We start from the raw sequence: 21,442 nt of genomic DNA, 5'->3' as shown, positions 1-21,442 counted from the left end.
GGATATGTCCGAAAGAACAGATACCATCTTCATATACAGGGTGTTACAAAAAGGTACGGCCAAACTTTCAGGAAACATTCCTCACACACAAAGAAAGAAAATATGTTATGTGGACATGTGTCCGGAAACGCTTACTTGCCATGTTAGAGCTCATTTTATTACTTCTCTTCAAATCACATTAGTCATGGAATGGAAACACACAGCAACACAACGTACCAGCGTGAATTCAAACACTTTGTTACATGAAATGTTCAAAATGTCCTCCGTTAGCGAGGATACATGCATCCACCCTCCGTCGCATGGAATCCCTGATGCGCTGATGCAGCCCTGGAGAATGGCGTATTGTGTCACAGCCGTCCACAATACGAGCACGAAGAGTCTCTACATTTGGTACCGGGGTTGCGTAGACAAGAGCTTTCAAATACCCCCATAAACGAAAGTCAAGAGGGTTGAGGTCAGGAGAGCGTGGAGGCCATGGAATTGGTCCGCCTCTACCAATCCATTGGTCACCGAATCTGTTGTTGAGAAGCGTACGAATACTTCGACTGAAATGTGCATGAGCTCCATCGTGCATGAACCACATGTTGTGTCGTACTTGTAAAGGCACATGTTCTAACAGCACAGGTAGAGTATCCCGTATGAAATCATGATAACGTGCTCCATTGAGCGTAGCTGGAAGAACATGGGGCCCAATCAAGACATCACCAACAATGCCTGCCCAAACGTTCACAGAAAATCTGTGTTGATGACATGATTGCACAATTGCGTGCGGATTCTCGTCAGCCCACACATGTTGATTGTGAAAATTTACAATTTGATCACGTTGGAATGAAGCCTCATCCGTAAAGAGAACATTTGCACTGTAATGAGGATTGACACATTGTTGGATGAACCATTCGCAGAAGTGTACCCGTGGAGGCCAATCAGCTGCTGATAGTGCCTGCACACATTGTACATGGTACGGAAACAACTGGCTCTCCCGTAGCATTCTCCATACAGTGACGTGGTCAACGTTACCTTGTACAGCAGCAACTTCTCTGACGCTGACATTAGGGTTATCGTCAACTGCACGAAGAATTGCCTCGTCCATTGCAGGTGTCCTTGTAGTTCTAGGTCTTCCCCAGTCGCGAGTCATAGGCTGTAATGTTCCGTGCTCCCTAAGACGCCGATCAATTGCTTCGAACGTCTTCCTGTCGCGACACCTTCGTTCTGGAAATCTGTCTCGATACAAACGTACCGCGCCGCGACTATTGCCCCGTGCTAATCCATACATCAAATGGGCATCTGCCAACCCCGCATTTGTAAACATTGCACTGACTGCAAAACCACGGTTGTGATAAACACTAACCTGTTGATGCCACGTACTGATGTGCTTGATGCTAGTACTGTAGAGCAATGAGTCGCATGTCAACATAAGCACCGAAGTCAACATTACCTTCCTTCAATTGTCCCAACTGGCGGTGAATCGAGGAAGTACAGTACATACTGACGAAACTAAAATGAGCTCTAACATGGAAATTAAGCGTTTCCAGACACATGTCCACATAATATCTTTTCTTTGCTTGTGTGTGAGGAATGTTTCCTGAAAGTTTGGTCGTACCTTTTTGTAACACCCTGTATAGTTAAGGCTAACCGGCTGTTGACCTTCTTCTGTGCGGATGCACACGTATTGCCCGAATTTTTACGGGACTCGGTAAGATTGTCTGCCGCGAGTAATGAGTGTAATGGGCAGGGGCACTACGATAGTAGTGTGTGGACATTATGTTGGGAATGTGGGTCTCACAGGGACCGTGCAAGGGATAAGTCCATGCAGTTGCACTATCCTCTGTTCCCTCAGTGGCTCAGATGGATAGAACGTCTGCTATGTATGCAAGAGATCCCGGGTTCGAGTCCTGGTCGGGCACACATTTTCAACTGTCCCCGTTGATGTATATCAACGCCTGTCAGCAGCGTAGGGTCCTGATTTAATTATTATTTCAGTATCAAAGGTTGTCAAGAACATACTCCTCTTGCTCATCGCACTGCGAACTGTCGTATTCGACCGCGAAATGCGACGAAATCAACTCCCAAAGGGAAGGGGTAGATTAATTGACGCCCTTTGTGCCAGCCCTTGAACCCTTTCCGAGCGGCGGTGTGTCTGAGATGTTTCCCTCGGACGCCTAGAGTGATTTCAGCGCTGAGTTTCGTGGTTCTGGCCTCCATCGATGTGACGACCTTCCCATCATGTGATACGTCCACGGTGATGTTGGGCAGGACTGTGGTGAAATTTGGTGCCAGTGTGACATCATTAACCCACGTTACAACTCACATGAATTTTTGAGTTGGGCCTTTTTTTTCGTTTTGAAGTGTCGCCTACTCCAAGAGCGACGTCACATGACGCCATGCTCTCGTACCGTTACAGAGAAAGGTTGTAGGCACTTTTGAGACAAATTTCTAACATATGGGTTACAACGGGAGGCAATTACTGGGTTTCTAAAAAAGTGAAAAAAATTTGGAAATTTGTGGTAAGGTCTTATGGGACCAAACTGCTGAGGTCATCGGTCCCTAGGCTTACGCACTGCGTAATCTAACTTAAACTAACTTACGCTATGGACGACACACACACCCATGCCCGAGGGAGGACTCGAACCTCCGACAGGGAGAGCCCCGCGGGCCGTGACACGACGCCCAGGTGATTCTTCAATTCTATTGCGAAGTGTATGTATATAAAGTAATCTGAAAGTGGTTGTCGTAATTATCAGTATGCATAGATCAGCACAGTTTATTGTTTATATCCTGCCTCGGGCATGGATGTGTGTGATGTCCTTAGGTTAGTTAGGTTTAAGTAGTTCTAAGTTCTAGGGGACTGATGACCACAGCTGTTAAGTCCCATAGTGCTCAGAGCCATTTGAACCATTGTTTATATAACTCAAAGGCGTACCCTGTGGCGGCTGTGGCTCTTTCTGTCTGTTAGTGTACGAGTGTAACTTGATTCGTTAGACATCTATGATGACTCTCCTTCAGAATGGAATTTACCGACCACAACTTGTGAATGAATTTATCAATCAAAACAACCTCATGCTTCATGACCGGAGTAACAGACTCATCACCGCGCATATTCCGCGAAGTAGTAGAAAAGTAAATCTAAGGAACCAGTTATCTTGTACAGAGAAAATGACGTGCTTTTGGAAAATACAGTTTGTCACAACTACGCAGGCTACGTACGTCTCTCAGCCAGTAGTTTTTGTGATAGCACTATCGTTGCATCTTAGCGACTACTGTAAGCTGCTGCGTAGCGTTACGTCAGCTGTCTACTAAGTGTTTTGTTGTCGTCTTGACCTCGTATCGACTAGAGGGTGATCTTCGAGGGAGATTGGTGGCGCGTGAATGACCAGTGAGTAATCGTTTAATCACCTATCTTGATCTGTGTTCCGTGCTTTTCTTAGCGACATGCACATGCAGCGCAAAATTTTTTATTACAACATTGATGTCTCTATGACGTAATATGATGCCACATTTTATAGCTGTAGGTGGTGACTTACTACATTTTTCCACGTTCTTGGCAGACGTCATTGTTAACCAGTTCTTCATTCTTTTACACTCGGAATAGTTCCTTCTATACTTTCTTCTTCTCGTATTTTATTTAACCTTTCTGGATTTTTCTGTATGCTCTGTATTTAACTTTACAGGCCTTACTTGACGGCTGAAACAGCAGAACGCCAAATATTGGCTTTACGTTCGTAAGACGCAGTAGAAATGCTGCGTCTTTGACAACAAAATGACGCAGAGGTGAGGTGACAATCTTAGCAACTCTTATTAGTGGCAACTTCGTACCCCACAATAAACATCAAAATCATTCGCGAACGCTATATGTAAAGGAGAATCAAAACGGGGCTCTGCTTAACTGCTACGGTGACAAATTTGAGAATCTCTTGTTTCTTTTCACAACTGTTATGACAACTAGCACATATTTTTGCTGCCTGTGGTTCAAAAATGGTTCAAATGGCTCTGAGCACAATGGGACTTAACATCTATGGTCATCAGTCCCCTAGAACTTAGAACTACGTAAACCTAACTAACCTAAGGATATCACACAACACCCAGTCATCACGAGGCAGACAAAATCCCTGACCCCGCCGGGAATCGAACCCGGACTGCCTGTGGTACAGAGGCAACTGAAACGAACGGTAGTGAGGCAATACGTTTTACGGGCAGGAAGAGAGACTATTGCTCAATCAGACACATTGGATTTACAGGCTGTCTCTGCGAACTTGTCCAAATGGGATCTTGAGATCCGTTTCCTTTCTAGCTAAAGAGACGCAGCTGCTTGATGTGTTCCCAGAACATCGCAAAAGGCGTTACGTACCTGTAAATAACGAGATAATGCGACTGTATGCACACCTGTGCGTGACTAATCCGGGACGAGATAAGGGTCCAGGGCTGGCAGAACGCTCGTCGGAAGTTGGGTGTTACGACAGTCCGTCATTGATAGGGAGCGTTATCTCAGCAGTGGGGACTTGATCCAGGAAGCGGCCCCACGGAAGCTTCCATCAAGCTTTTCTGTTTTTCGATAATCTTCTTTCCTTGTCAAACGTAAACATTTTACGGAGGTGTGAGGGTGAATATCAAATTACCCTGTGCACAAAATTTTACACACACAGTGAAAAAGTTTTAACACGAAGCTGAGGAGAACCGAAATATTTTAGATCTCCTCATATTTTATTATAACGCAATTACTCTATTTCCTTCTAAGTTTTATGTTTGTAGGTACGTACTGTGCCTATCAGCATACGGGGTGATCAAAAAGATTTCCATTGAGGGCGTTGCTGCAGCGTAACTGCTACGTATCGCGACTCCGATGCCTGTCTGTAAGCCTGTAGGCAAGAGATTAATGCGGCGTTCGTGTCTTTCCGAAGTGCGTGCGGTAAATGCGGAAACACGAATTATGGCAACGTTACTACGGAATGCGTCCACACAGGACGAACGTGCTGTTATTCTTTTCTTGCCTGCTGAAGGACAAAGACCAGTAGAGACCCATAGGAGAGTGAAGTACGCGTATGGGGCAGCATGTCTGTCGCAAATCACCACTGTGCGATAGGGGTTGATGCCGCTTCATGATAATACACATCACCATGTCGCAAATGTCGTAACGCAGAAGTTGCGCCAACCAAAGTGGGAGACACTCGAGTACATGCTACAGAGTTCTGATCTCTCCCCATACGATTATTACGCTTTTAGTCCCTTAAGAAAGACCTTGACGGGTCGATGATTCCTGTCTGTCGGACGAGTATGTGCAACAGACAGTTAAGGACTTCTTCACGCAGCAGGACACAGAGTCTTCAGATGTGTTGGTGAGATGATTGCCGTAGTGCACACGACGATTCTGCTCTGAATGGCATATCGTTTGTGAATTGTCCTAATATGGAGGCAGTATCTGTTCCCGAAAGAATGACGGTGCAGCTTCTCTAGAATGAAATGATAATTAAATCGACACCCAAGATGCAAACAAGCGTTGATATCCATCATTGGGGACATGTTGAAAATGTGTACCCAGACCGGGACTCGAACCCGGGATCTCCTACTTACATGACAGACGCTCTTTCCATCTGAGCCACCGGGAGCATAGAGGACAGTACGCCTGCAGGGACTTATCCCTTGCATGTCCCCAATGATGTATATCAACGCTTGTTTGCAGCTAGGATGTCGATTTAATTATCATTTCATTCTAGAGAAGCTGCACGGTCATTCAATGGTATCTGTTCTTTCGGGAACAGATACTACCTTCATATATAGTTAAAATATGGCTATCCGGCCACTTACCTTCTTGTGCGAAAGCACACGCTAGGCCCCAACTCGTACGGGACTTAGTAGATTAATCCGCACTAAGAATGTAGTGGTGTGGACATGTTGGGAATGTGGGCCTCACGGGGAGAGTCCAAGGGATAAGTCCCTGCAGACGCACTGTCCTATATGCCCTCGGTTGCTCAGATGGATGCCGGCACGGTAGCTCAGCGTGTTCAGTCAGAGGGTTAGCTGCCCTCTGTAATAAAAGAACTGAGTTATTCGATCAACAATGAACTTCAACGGATGTCTAACGACGTCCACCTCGAGCAGATGCAACGAACGATAGCGAACAAAATGAGACTTCTTTTTAAAAAAAAAAAAAAAAAAAAAGAAGATGGATAGAGCGCCTGCCATGTAAGCAGGAGATCCCGGGTTCGAGTCCCGGTCGAGGCACATATTTTCAACATGTCCCCAATGATGTATATCAACACTTGTTTGCTGCTAGGGTGTCGATTTAATTATCATGGAAACTTTTTGATCTAAGGACGAAATAGACGCGCCACGAAGGAATTATCCGAATTTCGGAAGATTTGGATGATTTAGTCAAGAGAAAGACATTCGTAAATTGAGCAAGTCAATAACGCGTTCTCGCACCTATGGCTCTGATGCAAGCAGTTACTGCAGTCCCGATTTTGCACTGATCGACAGAGTTGCTGGATGGCCTCCTGAGATATGTCGTGCCACATTCCGTCCAATTAGTGCGTCAGGTCGTCAAAATACCGAGCTGCTTGGAGGACCCTGGCCGTGACGCACCAGACGTTCTCAAGTGGGGAGAGATCCGGCGACCTTGGTGGCCAAAGTAGGATTTGGCAAGCGTGAGCAGAAGGAGCAGTAACTCTCGCCGTGAGCGAGGGTGTGGGGGCACCCCTCCGATTCGAACGCCACTGCACAATACAGCCCTGTGTGATTGTTTGCAGCCTACATGGTATGCAATCAAACTTAAAAAAATACAAAATTAATATAAGTTTGCCGTCTAATTAAAATTTTTAGTGACTCACTGGTTACCGTTTTTCCAGAACTGCACGCTGCTGACCCATTTATAATGATAAACATTTGTCTTTCTTCACTATAAAACTAAAATGCAGTGAAAAACATTTAACATCAAGACATTTAACATGAAAATTGGTGTAACATGAAGTAATACCACGTTTCTGAACAAAGAGTATATCATTATGTACATATTTTCTCTTTTAAAGCCAAAGGAAGATCGTTTAAAACGAAATTATTCGGTTCTAGAACGAACGATGTGAGCTTGATGTTCAAATGTGTGGGAATTCTTGAGGGACCAAACTGCTGAGGTCATCGGTCCCTAAGCGCACACACTACCGTGGCAACACGCCCCAGACCGTGCGGCTACCCCGAGCGGCGTGATCTTGATTTACTGGATTATTTCTTTTCGTTAGACCGAACAAAGTAAACGATGTTCAGTTACTGTTGCTATGGTAACACTTGTCTTTGACTACTGGCATTATCAAAACATTTCACTCAGTTTTAGATTTCTGCAATTTGTGTGTCGCTGTCGGTAGATGAATTGTATGTTTAAAGCCGTGAATTTTGTTTGAAAATCGCATCGCAATTTTGTTTGTAAATGATGGTACTGCAAACCTATTTTTTATACGAAATGACAGACAAATTGGGACTTTTTCGGCGTCATTAAAAATATGCTACGTCGTCGCTCGATGAATTTTTTCAGTCGACGATGATGTTGTACAGCGTTAATGGTGACAGACGAAGACATTTTTGAGATCGTAAAGAGCACAATGGGTCACATCCAGTAGACGACGACGAAATTGACAGTGAAATCGACATTACAGTTCCTGTCTCCTCTACCACAGAAACGTGAAACATTAGCAAAACTACGCGCAGCCATTAGACACGCCTTCTAATGACGAACTTGATAAGAGTGGGCCAGCCGGCCGTTATGGCCGAGCGGTTCTAGCCGCTTCAGTCTGGAACCGCGCTCCTGCTACGGTCGCAGGTTCGAATCATGCCTCGGGTGTGGATGTGTCTGATGTCCTTAGGTTAGTTAGGTTTAAGTAGTTCTAAGTCTAGGGGACTGATGACTTCAGATGTTAAGTCCCGTAGTGCTCAGAGCCATTTGAAGCATTTTTTTAAAGAGTGGGCCGTATCAAAAAATTTCTCAAACATTTGATGCTGATAAAAAAACCATGTGTTCCTCTCCTAATAGCACTAAATATACTGTGCATATACTCTCTTATGTCAAAATAAACGACGCACTACGAAGTAATTATCCTAATGGGACGGAAATCGGCATATGTGACGTACATGTAGGAGAAAAACAAATGATTACAATTTCAGAAAAATTGGGTAATTTATTCAAGAGAAAGAGCCTCAGAAATTGAGCAAGTCAATAAGGTGTTGGTCCACCTCTGTCCCTTATGCAAGTATTTATTCGGCTTGGCACTGATTGACCGAGATGTTGGTTCTCCTTCTGAGTGATATCGTGACAAATTCTGTCCAGATGGCGCGTTAGATCGTCGAAACCCCGCACTGGTTGGAGGTCCGTGCCCATAATGCTCCGAACATACTCAGTTGGGGAGAGATACGGCAACCTTGCTGGCCAAGGTAGGGTTTAGGAAGCAAGAAAACAAGCAGTAAAAATTCGGCGTGTGTTAGAAACTTGCTGAAAGGTGAGCCCATGAAGGGCAACAAGAAGATGACATGAAAAATCGTCGACGTACCGCCGTACTGCAAGCGAGGCGCGGATGACAACCGAGGGTTTCCTACTATGAAATGAAATGGCGCTCGAGACTTTCTCTACAGCTTGACGGACCATATTTTGATCGACAGTCAGGTTGGTATTCCACCTCTGTTTCTTGCGTCTCCAGACACGTCTGTGGGCAGGATTTTGATTGTCCTCAGTGATGAACCCCGCTTCGATTTGAGCCGCAATGACCAGCGAAGACGTGTCTGCAGTAGACCCCCGGACAGCTGAGGTATACGAGTTCGACTTTCGCCCACCATACGGCTCGACAGCCAGGAGTAATGGTCCAGGGTGCGATTCACTTCCGTAGCAGGACTCCTTTGGTTGTCATCCGCGACACCGTTACGTCAGAGCGAAATGTTCGTGATATTCTATGCCCCATTACGTTGCCCTTCATGGCAAGCCATCCTGGGCTTACGTTTCAGCAAGTTAATGTCCGACCAGAGCCTGCGAGGTCGCTGGATCTCTCCCAAATTGAGAAAGTTTGGAGCATTATAGTGAGAGCCTTCTAACCAGCTTAGATTTTGACGATCTAACGAACCAATCGGCCAGAATTAGGCACGATATGCGTTGGGAGAACATCCAACAACTTTATCAGTCAGTGCCAAGCCGAATAACTGCTTACATAAGAGTCAAAGGTGGAAAGATGGATCAACGTGTTATTGACTTGCTCATTTTGTGACTTTTTATGAAATTGTAACTATATGTGTGCCTGTACGTGTACATAACACCTATTGATTTCCGTCCCTTTCGGATAATACTCTTCGTGGTGCCACGTTTTTTTCTATCTTAGAGTGTACAACATATCACAACATCGCAAATTTTACGTGCTTTGGATGTCGATGTTGGTGCCTGGATGCCCATTCTCATGCAAGGACCAAAGCCATAAGCATTTGCTAATGATGTTATATGTTTAACACGCATACTCATTTGTACCTGTCTTTCTACACTGTAGATATCTCGAAGTATTTTTGAATGTGAGACGGAGTGGCATGCTTCTCGAAAAGATCTTTCATTTCATACGTCATTATGAAACAGATTTACATGCTGTGTCTTTGACTTATGTTCTGCCCCCCCCCCCCCCCCCCCACCTCAAAAATGACAATCAACACTAATCAAATCTGACGACCGTATTTGTGAAGTAACTGATTCCACTGCCTACATCCACTAACTATTTTTTACGAAAACAGGCAAATGGCTTCAGTTGTAGTATATAGATGGAAGATTATTTCTAATTTGTTATTAGTTTTTTACTGTTAAAAAGAGGAAAACAGTACTTATTTAAAAATTGCCAGGGATGAAAAATATTATGTTAACATTGCATTAAAAGTGTACATTTGCGCACATGCAGCAGCCCACTCCAAAGGAAACAGCACTACACACGGGTGTGTCTCGAAGTTGTCTTTTCAGATGATTCCCAGTTCACTGCACAGCATTGCGACGGACGTATCCGGGTGTGGAGCATCCGAGGAGAACGATTATTGCCACACTGCATTCGTTATCGTCACACGCGTCCTGTACCTGGCGTGATGGCGTCGGGTGCCGTTAAGTACACAGCACAATCTCGCCTGGTTCCCATGTCCAATAAACTGGAATGGAGCCGTTACATTTCTGGCACATTGTGGCCGATGGCTATGCCCTGTCTCTGAGGTTTCCGTGGTACTGTCTTTCAACACGATAAAGGAAGACCGCATACATCCCCATTCTGTCCTTACCAACATCGACACAGAGGGCATTATCAAGCAACATCACAATTAACATTGTTATGTATGCAGCATGATATGATCCACATGAAAATGCCCAAGGGGACTGAACAAGGCAATTGCTAAATAATAAAATAAAGTGTTCATTTCAAAACAGAATAACAGCCTACACAGAAAAACGATTTCGCGTCATAAATTCAAACCGACAGAGGAGCCATACATAAAAAACTATTGATACGGAAGACTATATTCCTTTCCTCAATTTAAAGATCTGTAACTTCGTCTAGGACCTTGGACACTGGATTGTCCGCCCCCGGTAGCTGAGTGGTCAGCGAGACAGAATGTCAATCCTAAGGGCCCGGGTTCGATTCCCGGCTGGGTTGGAGATTTTCTCCGCTCAGGGACTGGGTGTTGTGTTGTCCTAATCATCATCGTTTCATCCCCATCGACACGCAAGTCGCCAAAGTGGCGTCAAATCGTGAGACTTGCACCCGGCAAACGGTTTACCCGACGGAAGCCCCTAGTCACACGACATTTACATTTATGACACTGGATTGTGTGATAGCGGATCTCCTACTTTTCTCCATTTTTACGAGCGCCTGCTGCAAAGTAATGCCTTAGAAGCTTTTATTCTGTTCTCAATATCGGTTGAGATATTACATGTCGTGCAAGTTATTCGGTCGACTTTACCGCTTCACCGACGCAACTTGCAACCCTTTCCCGCTAGAGGGTTCCGAATTGGTTCTAACCAAACGAGTGTGAAAGAGCTCGGAGTGGACGACCGCGTGTGGCAACCAACGAGAATAATCGGTACCGGGTCAATGAACTCATCAATGAAAATCGTCGGATAACACACACACATAGCGCTCAGTTACGTGTGGCATATCACGAGACCGTGTATAGGCCATCATTGCAGAACTGCGGCACGGGATACCGTGTGCACGGTTGATGCCTCGAATCCTCACACCTGACATAACATGAGGGATTGGACATCTGACAAAACGATGGCCTAACAACATTGTGACAGGTGCTGAAGCTGGGATCGCCATTCTGACCACGTAAACAAGGGAGCATCAATGGAGTTTCGCCACAAAGGATCATCGATGGCTAAAAAATTCAAGACCATGCTATCAGCAGACAAAGTCATGCTCGCAGTGTTCTGGGATGTTAAAGATGTTATGTAATTGAAATTCATGCCTAAGGGCACTACCAAATCTCTACAAGGTACTGCGAGACCATCAGGAAACTGAAATCGCGAATTCGGAGAGTTCGTCCACACCTAGAGCAGCACCGTCTCCTTCAGCGTGACAGTACCAGACGGCACACGAGCACTGCGACATGTGTAACAATTCGACGCCTTGGATTCAAGGTCATCGATCATCCCCCATACAGTCCCGACTTGCCTCCTCCAGCTGTTTCCAAAATTTAAAGAACACTTAGGAAGATTTCACTTTGCCAGTGATGAGGCGGTGCAAAGGTGAGGTTATGGTTACGTCAACAAAGTGACACATTCTACCATGACGGTATCAACAAACTAATCTCTGGTTGGGAAAAATGTGTTTTTCGCCAGGGTGAGTACGTTAGGAGGTAAATATGTAGGTATGAAGAATAAAGGTGTAGAATGTTAATCAAGTTTGTTTTATTTAAAACGCGTTAAGAGTTTCCACATGAAGATTTCGCAGGCATTACTTTTCAGCACGCCCTCATAGTAATAAAATTCTCACTGTCTTGACAAAACCTAATAGAATGTATAGCACTGACGTAAATATTTTTCAGTTTATTAATATTGGTTGGCTCAGTGCTTCATTGCTGAAGGAAAGTTAGTTCATGTGTATCTGAAACATAGCAAAATGCTTTCTGAGGATATATCAATCCCAGGCAAGGTGATAATTCATACTCATTCCTTCGTTCTATACATCTTTCACAATTTGCAGCTGGTCCATTTCGCTATATCCATTGGTAAAGCCAGCTTGTTTCTTTCCCTAGTTTCAGTGCATTGTTTCTTTTTCTTTTCTTTTCTGTTGCTGATATTTTAAGAGACTAACTTGAACGTTTTTGTAAGGAAGCAGATGAGTAAATAAAAATCGTTCAAATGGCTCTAAGCACTATAGGACTTAACATCTGAGGTCATCAGTCCCCTAGACTTAGAACTACTTAAACCTAACTAACCTAAGGCCATCACACACATCCATGACCGAGGCAGGATTCGAACCTGCAACCGTAGCAGCCGCCCGGATCCGGACTGAAACGCTTAGAACCGCTCGACCACAGCGGACGGCGCAGCTGAGTCTATAGCTTTTTGTATCTTGTCTGCGTCCTTTCCTGTGAAACTGATTTATTGCAGCCTCGTTCCAATTTTGGTGGACTGTCTTCCTCTGCAGACTTCTTGAAAACAATTTTGCAATTTGCTTCTGTATAACCTTTTCTCTCGCTTTAAGCATTGTATTGTAACTCCAAATCTACAGGCATCTTCCGTCTTTGTACATCAGACAGTTTTATACGCCTCATCCAATCGTACTTACTGAATGTCATTTTCATTATTAACTACTTCCATTTCTGATACATGTGCTAAACTAAAGAAACATTAAAAATAGATTTTCTGGTGCTGTTATCACTCTGATTCAGCCACTGTGCGATCTGCCTTTTAACTGAAGAAATGTGGTCTGTGTGTTGCGTTTTCGTCATTTTCCTTTCGTTTTCAATTTTTTTACAAAATTTTTTACTTTCTCTTTTCACATCTCCGGGAAGACATACGGAGATGTTAGTTGTATGATATCATTATTTCAATAATTATCTAATAGTATTTCTTGGGACAACCTCTCAGTCTATAAAAATGAAAATTAAATGCTGTTCTGCGATAATGATAGAAGCTGAAGAAATAAAATAAAAGTTTTGCCACGGCTGGGACTTGAACCTGCGTTGCTGTCCACTACACCACCCCCACAGCAGTGCAGCTAACACACATGCAAGAGCTATCCTAATCGAATGGCCTCCCTAACACAGACTTCATTTCACGTCTTCAGGTTAGTTTCACCTTCTCAAATCGTCAATATTGCTGAGGCTTTCCAGCATTGGATGAACATTGCAGTGTTCGACGTAATGGGAAACCTGCCTTTACTTCAGGCTGAGGTGATATATAGATCCGATATAATTAAATTTTCCTTGAGACATTTGAGTCTGATCTTTATCTACAATAGTGATGGAGGCTTCCATCATTATCGTAGATAAAGATGAGACTCGAACGTCTCAAGGAAAATTTAATTATATCGGATCTAAATGCTGTTCGTTGGCAAGAGCATTAATTGAGAATGGCAGTCCCGATCTAACCAAGTTAAAAAAAATGCTCCTAATGAGGTTTTAGCGAAAACATAATTGGAAAAGTTGTCCAGAAAATTGGAAAATTCGAGAAAACGTGAAAGTGCCTTTATCATTGCGATTTTTGTATGAACTCAGTATTATAACTCAGGATCCGAAGGATGGATATGCGTAATGCCTTCTTTGTTTTGTTGGTAATGGTCCTGGAAAAGTTTTTAGGGACACTTACAAAGGAAATTCGGAAAATTTGGACAAACTGCAAAAATCATAATCGATCAATCGATTTCCACCAAACTTGGTACACATTTTATTTATTATCTGGGTGGAGAGATGGACAGACAGAGATGGAGAAGGAGAAGGTGGACATGGATATGGGGGTAGAGGAGATAGATGCAGGGAGGGGAAGGGAAACGGACATTACAGAGAAAAAGAAGAGGAGGAGATGGACAGAGGAAGGAAAGGGGAGACAGATAGGGAGAGGGGGGAGGAGAAGATGGACTGAGAAAGGGGCAGGAGGAGATGGACAGAGATGGGGAGAAGAAAATAGACAAAGTAAAAGACAGGGAGAGAGGGAGGTGGAGATGTACCGAGAGAGGGGAGGAGAAAATAGACACAGGGAGGAAGAGGAGATGGATGGAGAGAGGGAGGAGGAGAAGACAGAGAGTGGGGGGAGGAGGAAATAGAGAGATGAGGAGCAGGTAGAGGAGGAGAGAAGCAGATAGAGGGGCAGGACGAGCAGCAAATGGATGAAGGGGGGTCGAGAACATTGACAGAGAGATAAGGATAGCAGATGGACAAAGAGAGGGGGAGTAGCAGATGGGCAGAAAGAGGGCAGGAGTTGGACAGAATATGGCGGGGAGGGGTGGGGGGTGGCGGAAATGGGTGCTGAGGAAACGAACAGAGAGAAGGGGAAGGGGGAGACAGACTAATACAGTAGGAAGAAATATGTACCCAGGAAACTTCATTTATAAACAGAGATGGAAGTTTTTGCTTACATTCTGCGTGAAATCCTCCTCTGCCTGCTCAAACAACAGAGGGATAAAGTCTATGCTACCTCACCCTTCGGTTATTAATATTCATTATCGATAACTTCTGACGTTGGTCATCTTTGGTTGTGTGTAGGAGCTAGTGTTTACAGTGTGTGTGTGTGTGTGTGTGTGTGTGTGTGAAAGTGTGTATCTTTCCACGTATGCTCTGCACACCGACGTTTTAATTTTCCTGGTAAGGTGCTCTCCCGTTTCATTTGTGCATTGAAAATGACGAGGTGTTCACCTGTCGAAATATCGGCGGTTGTCGAAGACGTCACCTGGTGCACTCCTGTAAGTTATTTGAGCGTTTTATACGTTGGGAGAAACACAAGTTGCATAAAGACAAGTCAAAGACATAAATGAATGTGGGTAGGTTACATAAGAAAACATCAAGATGTGTACCGCTAAAGACCGTGTCGATAAGTCTATGTCAGGCCTTTCTTCAGCAGTCTATGTACGTTTATAATGATGATAAACTCATTGCAGTTAACGTTTTTGTACAACAGAAATGTTCCACATTTCAAACTCAAGGCAACACGTGCGAGCCAGATTACAGGATGTTTACGTGAAAGCAGAGGTGAAACTCCGCTCTACAACTTAGCCCCTGATATTTTCTATACTTTGCCGAATTCCAGCGTAATGTTAACGAACGCTGTATCACTACAGTCTTCTGTTCAAGAGCTCTCGAACGCGATTAAGTCCGGTGTTATATAGGGCGGCCTTTGTATAAGCTTTATCAAATGTACTTGTATAAAGTAAGGAACAAGTAGGTTACTTCAAAACTTGAGAAAAGGCTGTCATGCAAAATATCTGAACGATTTCATTTTTCAGTAATTTTTGAAACAACGTTTGATGTGACATGGACCGGTTATGATCATTTCCAGACGCCCCACGGAATGTGCTCTAATCATTCAGAAGAACAACGTTATTTATGCGTGAAGTGTTCCATCACATTTAACACTTTGTCACAGACGCACTTGTTGATGTGTGTCGTGTCAGATGGATAGTAGGTATGGAACGATAAGTCCCATAGTTGCCACGTACGTAATTACAAATGCGTAGAAGTGGAAAGGCATCTGGATCAGATGAGATGCCTACACAGATTATGAGAAAGAACTTGCTCCCTTACTAACACTAATTTATCGTACGTCTCTGGAGCAACGAAGGAAGAAAGCACAGGTCATTCCCCTTTTCGAGAAGGGTCGTAGGACAGACGCACATAATTATGTTCCTCTCTCGCTGACTTCAGCATGTTGTAGAATTATGGAACATTTTTTTATGTTCACATGTTATGACATGTTTGGAGAATGAAACACTCCTCCATAAAATTGAAACTGGATTTCACAAGTAGAGACCTTCAGAAACTTATCTCTCCCTGTTCGTTCTTGAAATTCATGAATTCCGTTTAGCCACGGAATCGTATAATCGGTGCGAGAGCGTCACAGAGATGCCCTAACTCCTGTGGCAGACACTACAAGAGAAGTTTTGTGCATCACGAATTGGTTTACTATTGAAATTCTGAGAGAGAACGTTCCCGGGAAGAGTCGACAACATGTTACTTCATTCCACACACACCTTGCGAAATGCGCTCAAATTCCCCCCACCCGTGCAGTAAATATCAGCGCTCAGAATGAACTGCGTTCCTGTACTTCAGGAAAGCGTTAGACACAGTCCAGAACTAACGCTTAGTGAAAAAAATAGGAGCTTATCCAGTTACCATTGGATTGAATTCAAGACTATCTTGCAGAGAGAACGCAACACGTTCTTAACGGAACAAATCTGACAGACGTAAACGTAGTTTCAGGGGTACCCCAAGGAAGTATAATAGGACCTTTATTGTTTTTAGAATGTATATACATGCGATCCAGAAGAAAATGTCGGAAACTTCATATACTATTCGCAGATGATGCGTTGTCTACAAGATAATAGCAATGCCAGAAGGCAGTATCAATTTGCAGAATGACTTACAACGGATAGATGAAAGGGACTGGAGTTTGACTCATAACGTAAATAAATATAACGCATTGTGCATACATAGGAAAAGTCCACTATTGTACAGCTATACTATTGATGACAAATTGCTGGAAAGTATCTAGGAGTATCTATCCAGAATGACCTTATGTGGACTCACCACATAAAACAGCAGGAAAAGCAGATGCAGATTGAGAATCATAGAAAGAATCTTACGGAAATGTAATTCAATTCATGCATCATAGGAAGGGTTTACAAGGCGCACGCTCGACCGATTCTTGAGTATTGTCCATCAGTCTGGGACCCTTACCAGCTAGGACTTGTAATATCTCTTTATATTCGATGAATTATTCTGATACAATTCTACCCTTGAATGACGTTTACTAATTTTCTATCTTCATACTCGCAGAATCCATGCGCAAAGTAGTTTCATACAATAGCTATGCCATGAGCGCATAATTATTCTGCCCGCATCTCGTGGTCGTGCGGTAGCGTTCTCGCTTCCCACGCCCGGGTTCCCGGGTTCGATTCCCGGCGGGGTCAGGGATTTTCTCTGCCTCGTGATGGCTGGGTGTTGTGTGCTGTCCTTAGGTTAGTTAGGTTTAAGTAGTTCTAAGTTCTAGGGGACTGATGACCATAGATGTTAAGTCCCATAGTGCTCAGAGCCATTTGAACCATAATTATCCTTTGTAGTACTCTCTCTGGTGGTTGTTAGAAAAAAGCTTCCGAGATTGTCTTCGTGCCGATTAGCCTGAGCTTTGTTTGAAGAATTATAATCTGAGTATTGAGATTTATGACAAAAGATAACTGATACGAAATTGCACGATTAAAATGGATATATATATATATATATATATATATATATATATATATATATATATATGTATTGCTCCTTCATACAAAAGGTGTGTATTTGATATTTGAGAATTAATGATATTCATCGATATATTGCGTAGTTGTTAATCAGAAGGGAACTTCCGAAAGACTGGATACGAACCTGCATTTAATAATCCAAGAGCTCCATTACTTCTTCGGAAGGTTAAACTTCATCAAAGCCAAATATCCGCTTCATCTGAGGTTTCCCTGCTGATTATACAACGCTCCCAAAAATACGAGGCATTTTATATGTACAGATTAGCAGGCTGCCGCAAAGCACGAGCCTGCAGAGAAGAAGAATCATCGCCTGATTTCATTCTAACAGGTAAAATTTCTGAATCATTTTGAGTGACTGAGCTATGACTGTGTTTCCTATTATGAATGAGTGATTGCTCGAACGAATTGAGAACTACATAATTACATAGATAGGAGGAAAAATTACAGACTGATGGAAGGGACAGAGAGAGAGGGTGGTTCGTTTATTCACGGAATCGTTTAGTCGGCGCGAGAGCGTTACAGAAAATTGGAAATTTGTAGTAAGGACCTATGGGACCAAACAGCTGAGGTCATCGGTCTCTAGGCTTACACACTACTACTTAATCTAACTTAAACTAACTCACGCTAAGGACAACACACACATACACACACACACACACATGCCCAAGGGAGGACTCGAACCTCCGAGGTGGGGACCCGCGCGAACCGTGACCGAACCCCGCAGACCGCGAGGATACCCCGCGCGGCAGCGTTACAGAGGTGGTCAATTAACTCCTGTGGCAGACACTACAAGAGAATTTTTGTGCATCACGGAGTGGTTTACTCTTGAAATTCCGAGAGTACACGTTCTGGGAAGAGGCTGATAACATGTTATTTCATTCCACCTACATCTTGCGAAATGACCACAACGAGAAAATTCGAGACATTGCAGCTAATCCAGAGGTTTACTGAGGATCATTCGTGCCTCACGTCATTCGTGAACTGAACAGGAAGGGGGGCTCAATTAGTGGTAGCAGAAGTAGCATCCGGCACACACCGTCAGGTAGCTTGCGGAGTATTGATGTAGATGTACATGATTTAACAGCGTGTCAAGAACATGTGCGAGAGATGATCCGACGAGTTAATGGCGCCCAGAAGCAAGGGGTGAATATTTTGAACGTTTCCTAAGTGTTTCTAAGAGTTGTAGCATTGTGGACATCACCTATGAGCTGATAATTGCGGGCGCATGACGTAAAATTGTACTACATTGAGATATTATTTCAAAACTAAACATTTTCGCATATATTCTTCGTTATTATATCAGTGTGGGCAACGTGCACCAGGATATGTTCCAAATATTGGTCATGCTTCCTCTACAAGACGCATAGCTGTGTTCCACCAGTGGCCGGCGAAACCTTTCGTAGCGTGCGGCGTCTCCAGTAGCTTCGAATGAGTTCCAAATTTACAGAGCAGTCAGAGATTTCTTATGGGGGAGCGAGATTCGCGTACAACGATCTCGACCACCTCGTATCCTGCACAGAACACAGGAAGCGACCTGCAAGCGAAGAGTGAGCGTTTCTGGTTTTCGCTTGGAACGCGGGCGCTTCATGACAAGGAGCTATTGTGTTCCGTGAACGACTCCTTGTTTGGGAAGACAATCCCTCATCGAATATGAACAAAGGGCGTTTGTTGGAAACACCGCTTGCAGCCATTAACTGCACTCGGGCAACTACGCCAAACAATGATGGCAGTATATCTCTCTACATACAGCAAGACTATAAATGAGTGTGAACTGCGGATGGGTGCCTCTTGCTTGAGTAGACTGAAGATCGTTACTTTTTGGAATCATAAACCTGTGCTTATATTCCCCTTTCGTTGATATACTAGTAAATCATGCCGTAACGTTGCTTTCTCCTTTGCAGACACGGATACTTGCTCAGTCAATATGTGTATAGATTAAACAACAGATCTTTGAGACAGCTGAAAAAATTTGAGCTATTGATGGAAAGGTGACCTCTCATTCGCAGCCCTCCGTCCTGGACCGTCCTTACACGTTCAATCGTCGCCTGCGAAGCAACAGCTCATAAGCACATCAGATCCGTACATATTAAACGATCCTATTTACTGACATCTCATATGCTATAAGCATTGTGTTGTCAGTTCGGAAAGTTGATGGCGACCAGACAGCATTCAGTACCAGTCAATGTATTTTAATTTCCATAGATTCAGCTATTACTATCAGTCACTATACCGAGAGTCTTCTTCCAGAGTTTGTACAGTATACTGTCTGGTCAGAAGTATCCAGCCAGCCCCATGTAATTTGGAACTGACAGCTACACTGAAGCACCAAAGAAACTTTAGTAGGCATGCGTATTCAAATACAGAGATACATAAACAGGCGGAATATAGCGCTATGGTCGGCAATACCTATATAAGACAACAAGTGTCAGTTACTGCTGCTACAACGGTCGGTTATCAATATTTAAGTGAGTTTGAACGTTGATGCTATAGCCGGCGCACGAGCGATGGGACACAGCATCTCCGAGGCACCGATGAAGAGGGGATTTTCCTGTACGACCATTTCACAAGTGGAATCCGGTAAAACAGCAAGTCTCCGACATCGCTGCGGCCGGCAAAAGGTCCTGCAAGAACGAGACCAACGACGACTATAGAGAATCGTGCAACTCTTCCGCAAATTGCTGCAGATTTCAATGCTGGTCCGTCAACAAGTGCGAGCGTGCGAAACCATTCAAGGAAACATCATCGATATGGGCTTTCAGAGCCGAAGGCCCACTCGTGTACCCTTGAAAACTGCACGATATTAATATTTACGCCTCGTCTGGACCCGCCATCATCGACATCGGACTGTTGATGACTGGAAACATGTTGCCTGGTCGAACGAGTCTTGTTTCAAATTGTATCGAGCAGATGGACGTGTACAGGTATGGAGACAACCTCATGAATCCATGGACCCTGCATGTCAACAGGGGACTGTTCAAGCTGGTGGATGCTCTGGTAATGGTGTGGGGCGTGTGCAGTTGGAGTGATGCGCAACCCCTGGTATGTCTAGATATGACTGCGACAGGTGACACGTACGTAAGCATCCTGTCTGATCACCTGTATCCATTAATGTCCATTGTGCATTCCGAAGGGCTTGGGAAATTCCAGCGGGACAATGCGACACCTCACACGTCCAGAATTGCTACAGAGTGGCTCCAGGAACACTCTTCTGAGTTTAAACACTTCCGCTGGCCACCAGACTCCCCAGAGATGAACATTATTGAGCATATCTCGGATAACCTGCAACGTGCTGTTCAGAAGAGATCTCCACCCATTCGTACGCTTACGGATTTATGGACAGCCTTGCAGGATCCACGGAGTCAGTTCCCTCCAGAACTACTTCAGACATTAGTCGAGTTCATGCCACGCCTTGTTGCGGCACTTCTGCGTGCCCGCGAGGAGCCTACACGATAATAGGCAGGTGTACCAGTTTCTTTGGCTCTTCAGTGTAAATGTCACGAGAAGCGGACCCATGAGTATAAAGGAAGCGGGGAATGTTGTGATTTCAGCACAGAGGGAGTAACAGCAGAATGGATCGGTCGGGAGAGCTCACTGACTTCGAAAATCTATATCTACATCTACGTGATTACTCTGCTATTCACAATAAAGTGCCTGGCAGAGGGTTCAATGAACCACCTTCAAGTTGTCTTTTTACCGTTCCACTCTCGAACGGCACGCGGGAAAAACGAGCACTTAAATTTTTCTATGTGAGCCCTGATTTCTCTTATTCTATCGTGATGATCATTTCTCCATATGTACGTGGGTGCCAACAGAATGCTTTCGCAATCGGAGGAGAAAACTGGTGATTGAAATATCATGAGAAGATCCTGTTGCAACGAAAATCGCCTTTGTTTTAATGATTGGCACTCCAATTCACGTATCATGTCTGCGACACTATCTCCCTTATTTCGCGATAATACAAAACGAGCTGCCCTTCTTTGTACTTTTTCGATGTCGTCCGTCAC

The 21,442-nt window shown here is 44.1% G+C and overlaps 1 protein-coding gene across 2 annotated transcripts in view; it reads right to left on the bottom strand.

Annotated features, from left to right (window-relative positions):
* LOC124595638 (acyl-CoA Delta-9 desaturase-like) overlaps positions 1-21,442 on the bottom strand; it is a 666,968-nt gene that overhangs the window by 320,123 nt on the left and 325,403 nt on the right. The gene's annotated exons all lie outside the window — the stretch shown is intronic.

Source organism: Schistocerca americana, chromosome 2 (assembly GCF_021461395.2).
Source record: "Schistocerca americana isolate TAMUIC-IGC-003095 chromosome 2, iqSchAmer2.1, whole genome shotgun sequence".
NCBI lineage: Eukaryota > Metazoa > Arthropoda > Insecta > Orthoptera > Acrididae > Schistocerca > Schistocerca americana.
The sequence above is the reverse complement of the archived record's forward strand: the minus strand, read 5'-3'. Positions and strand labels throughout refer to the sequence as shown.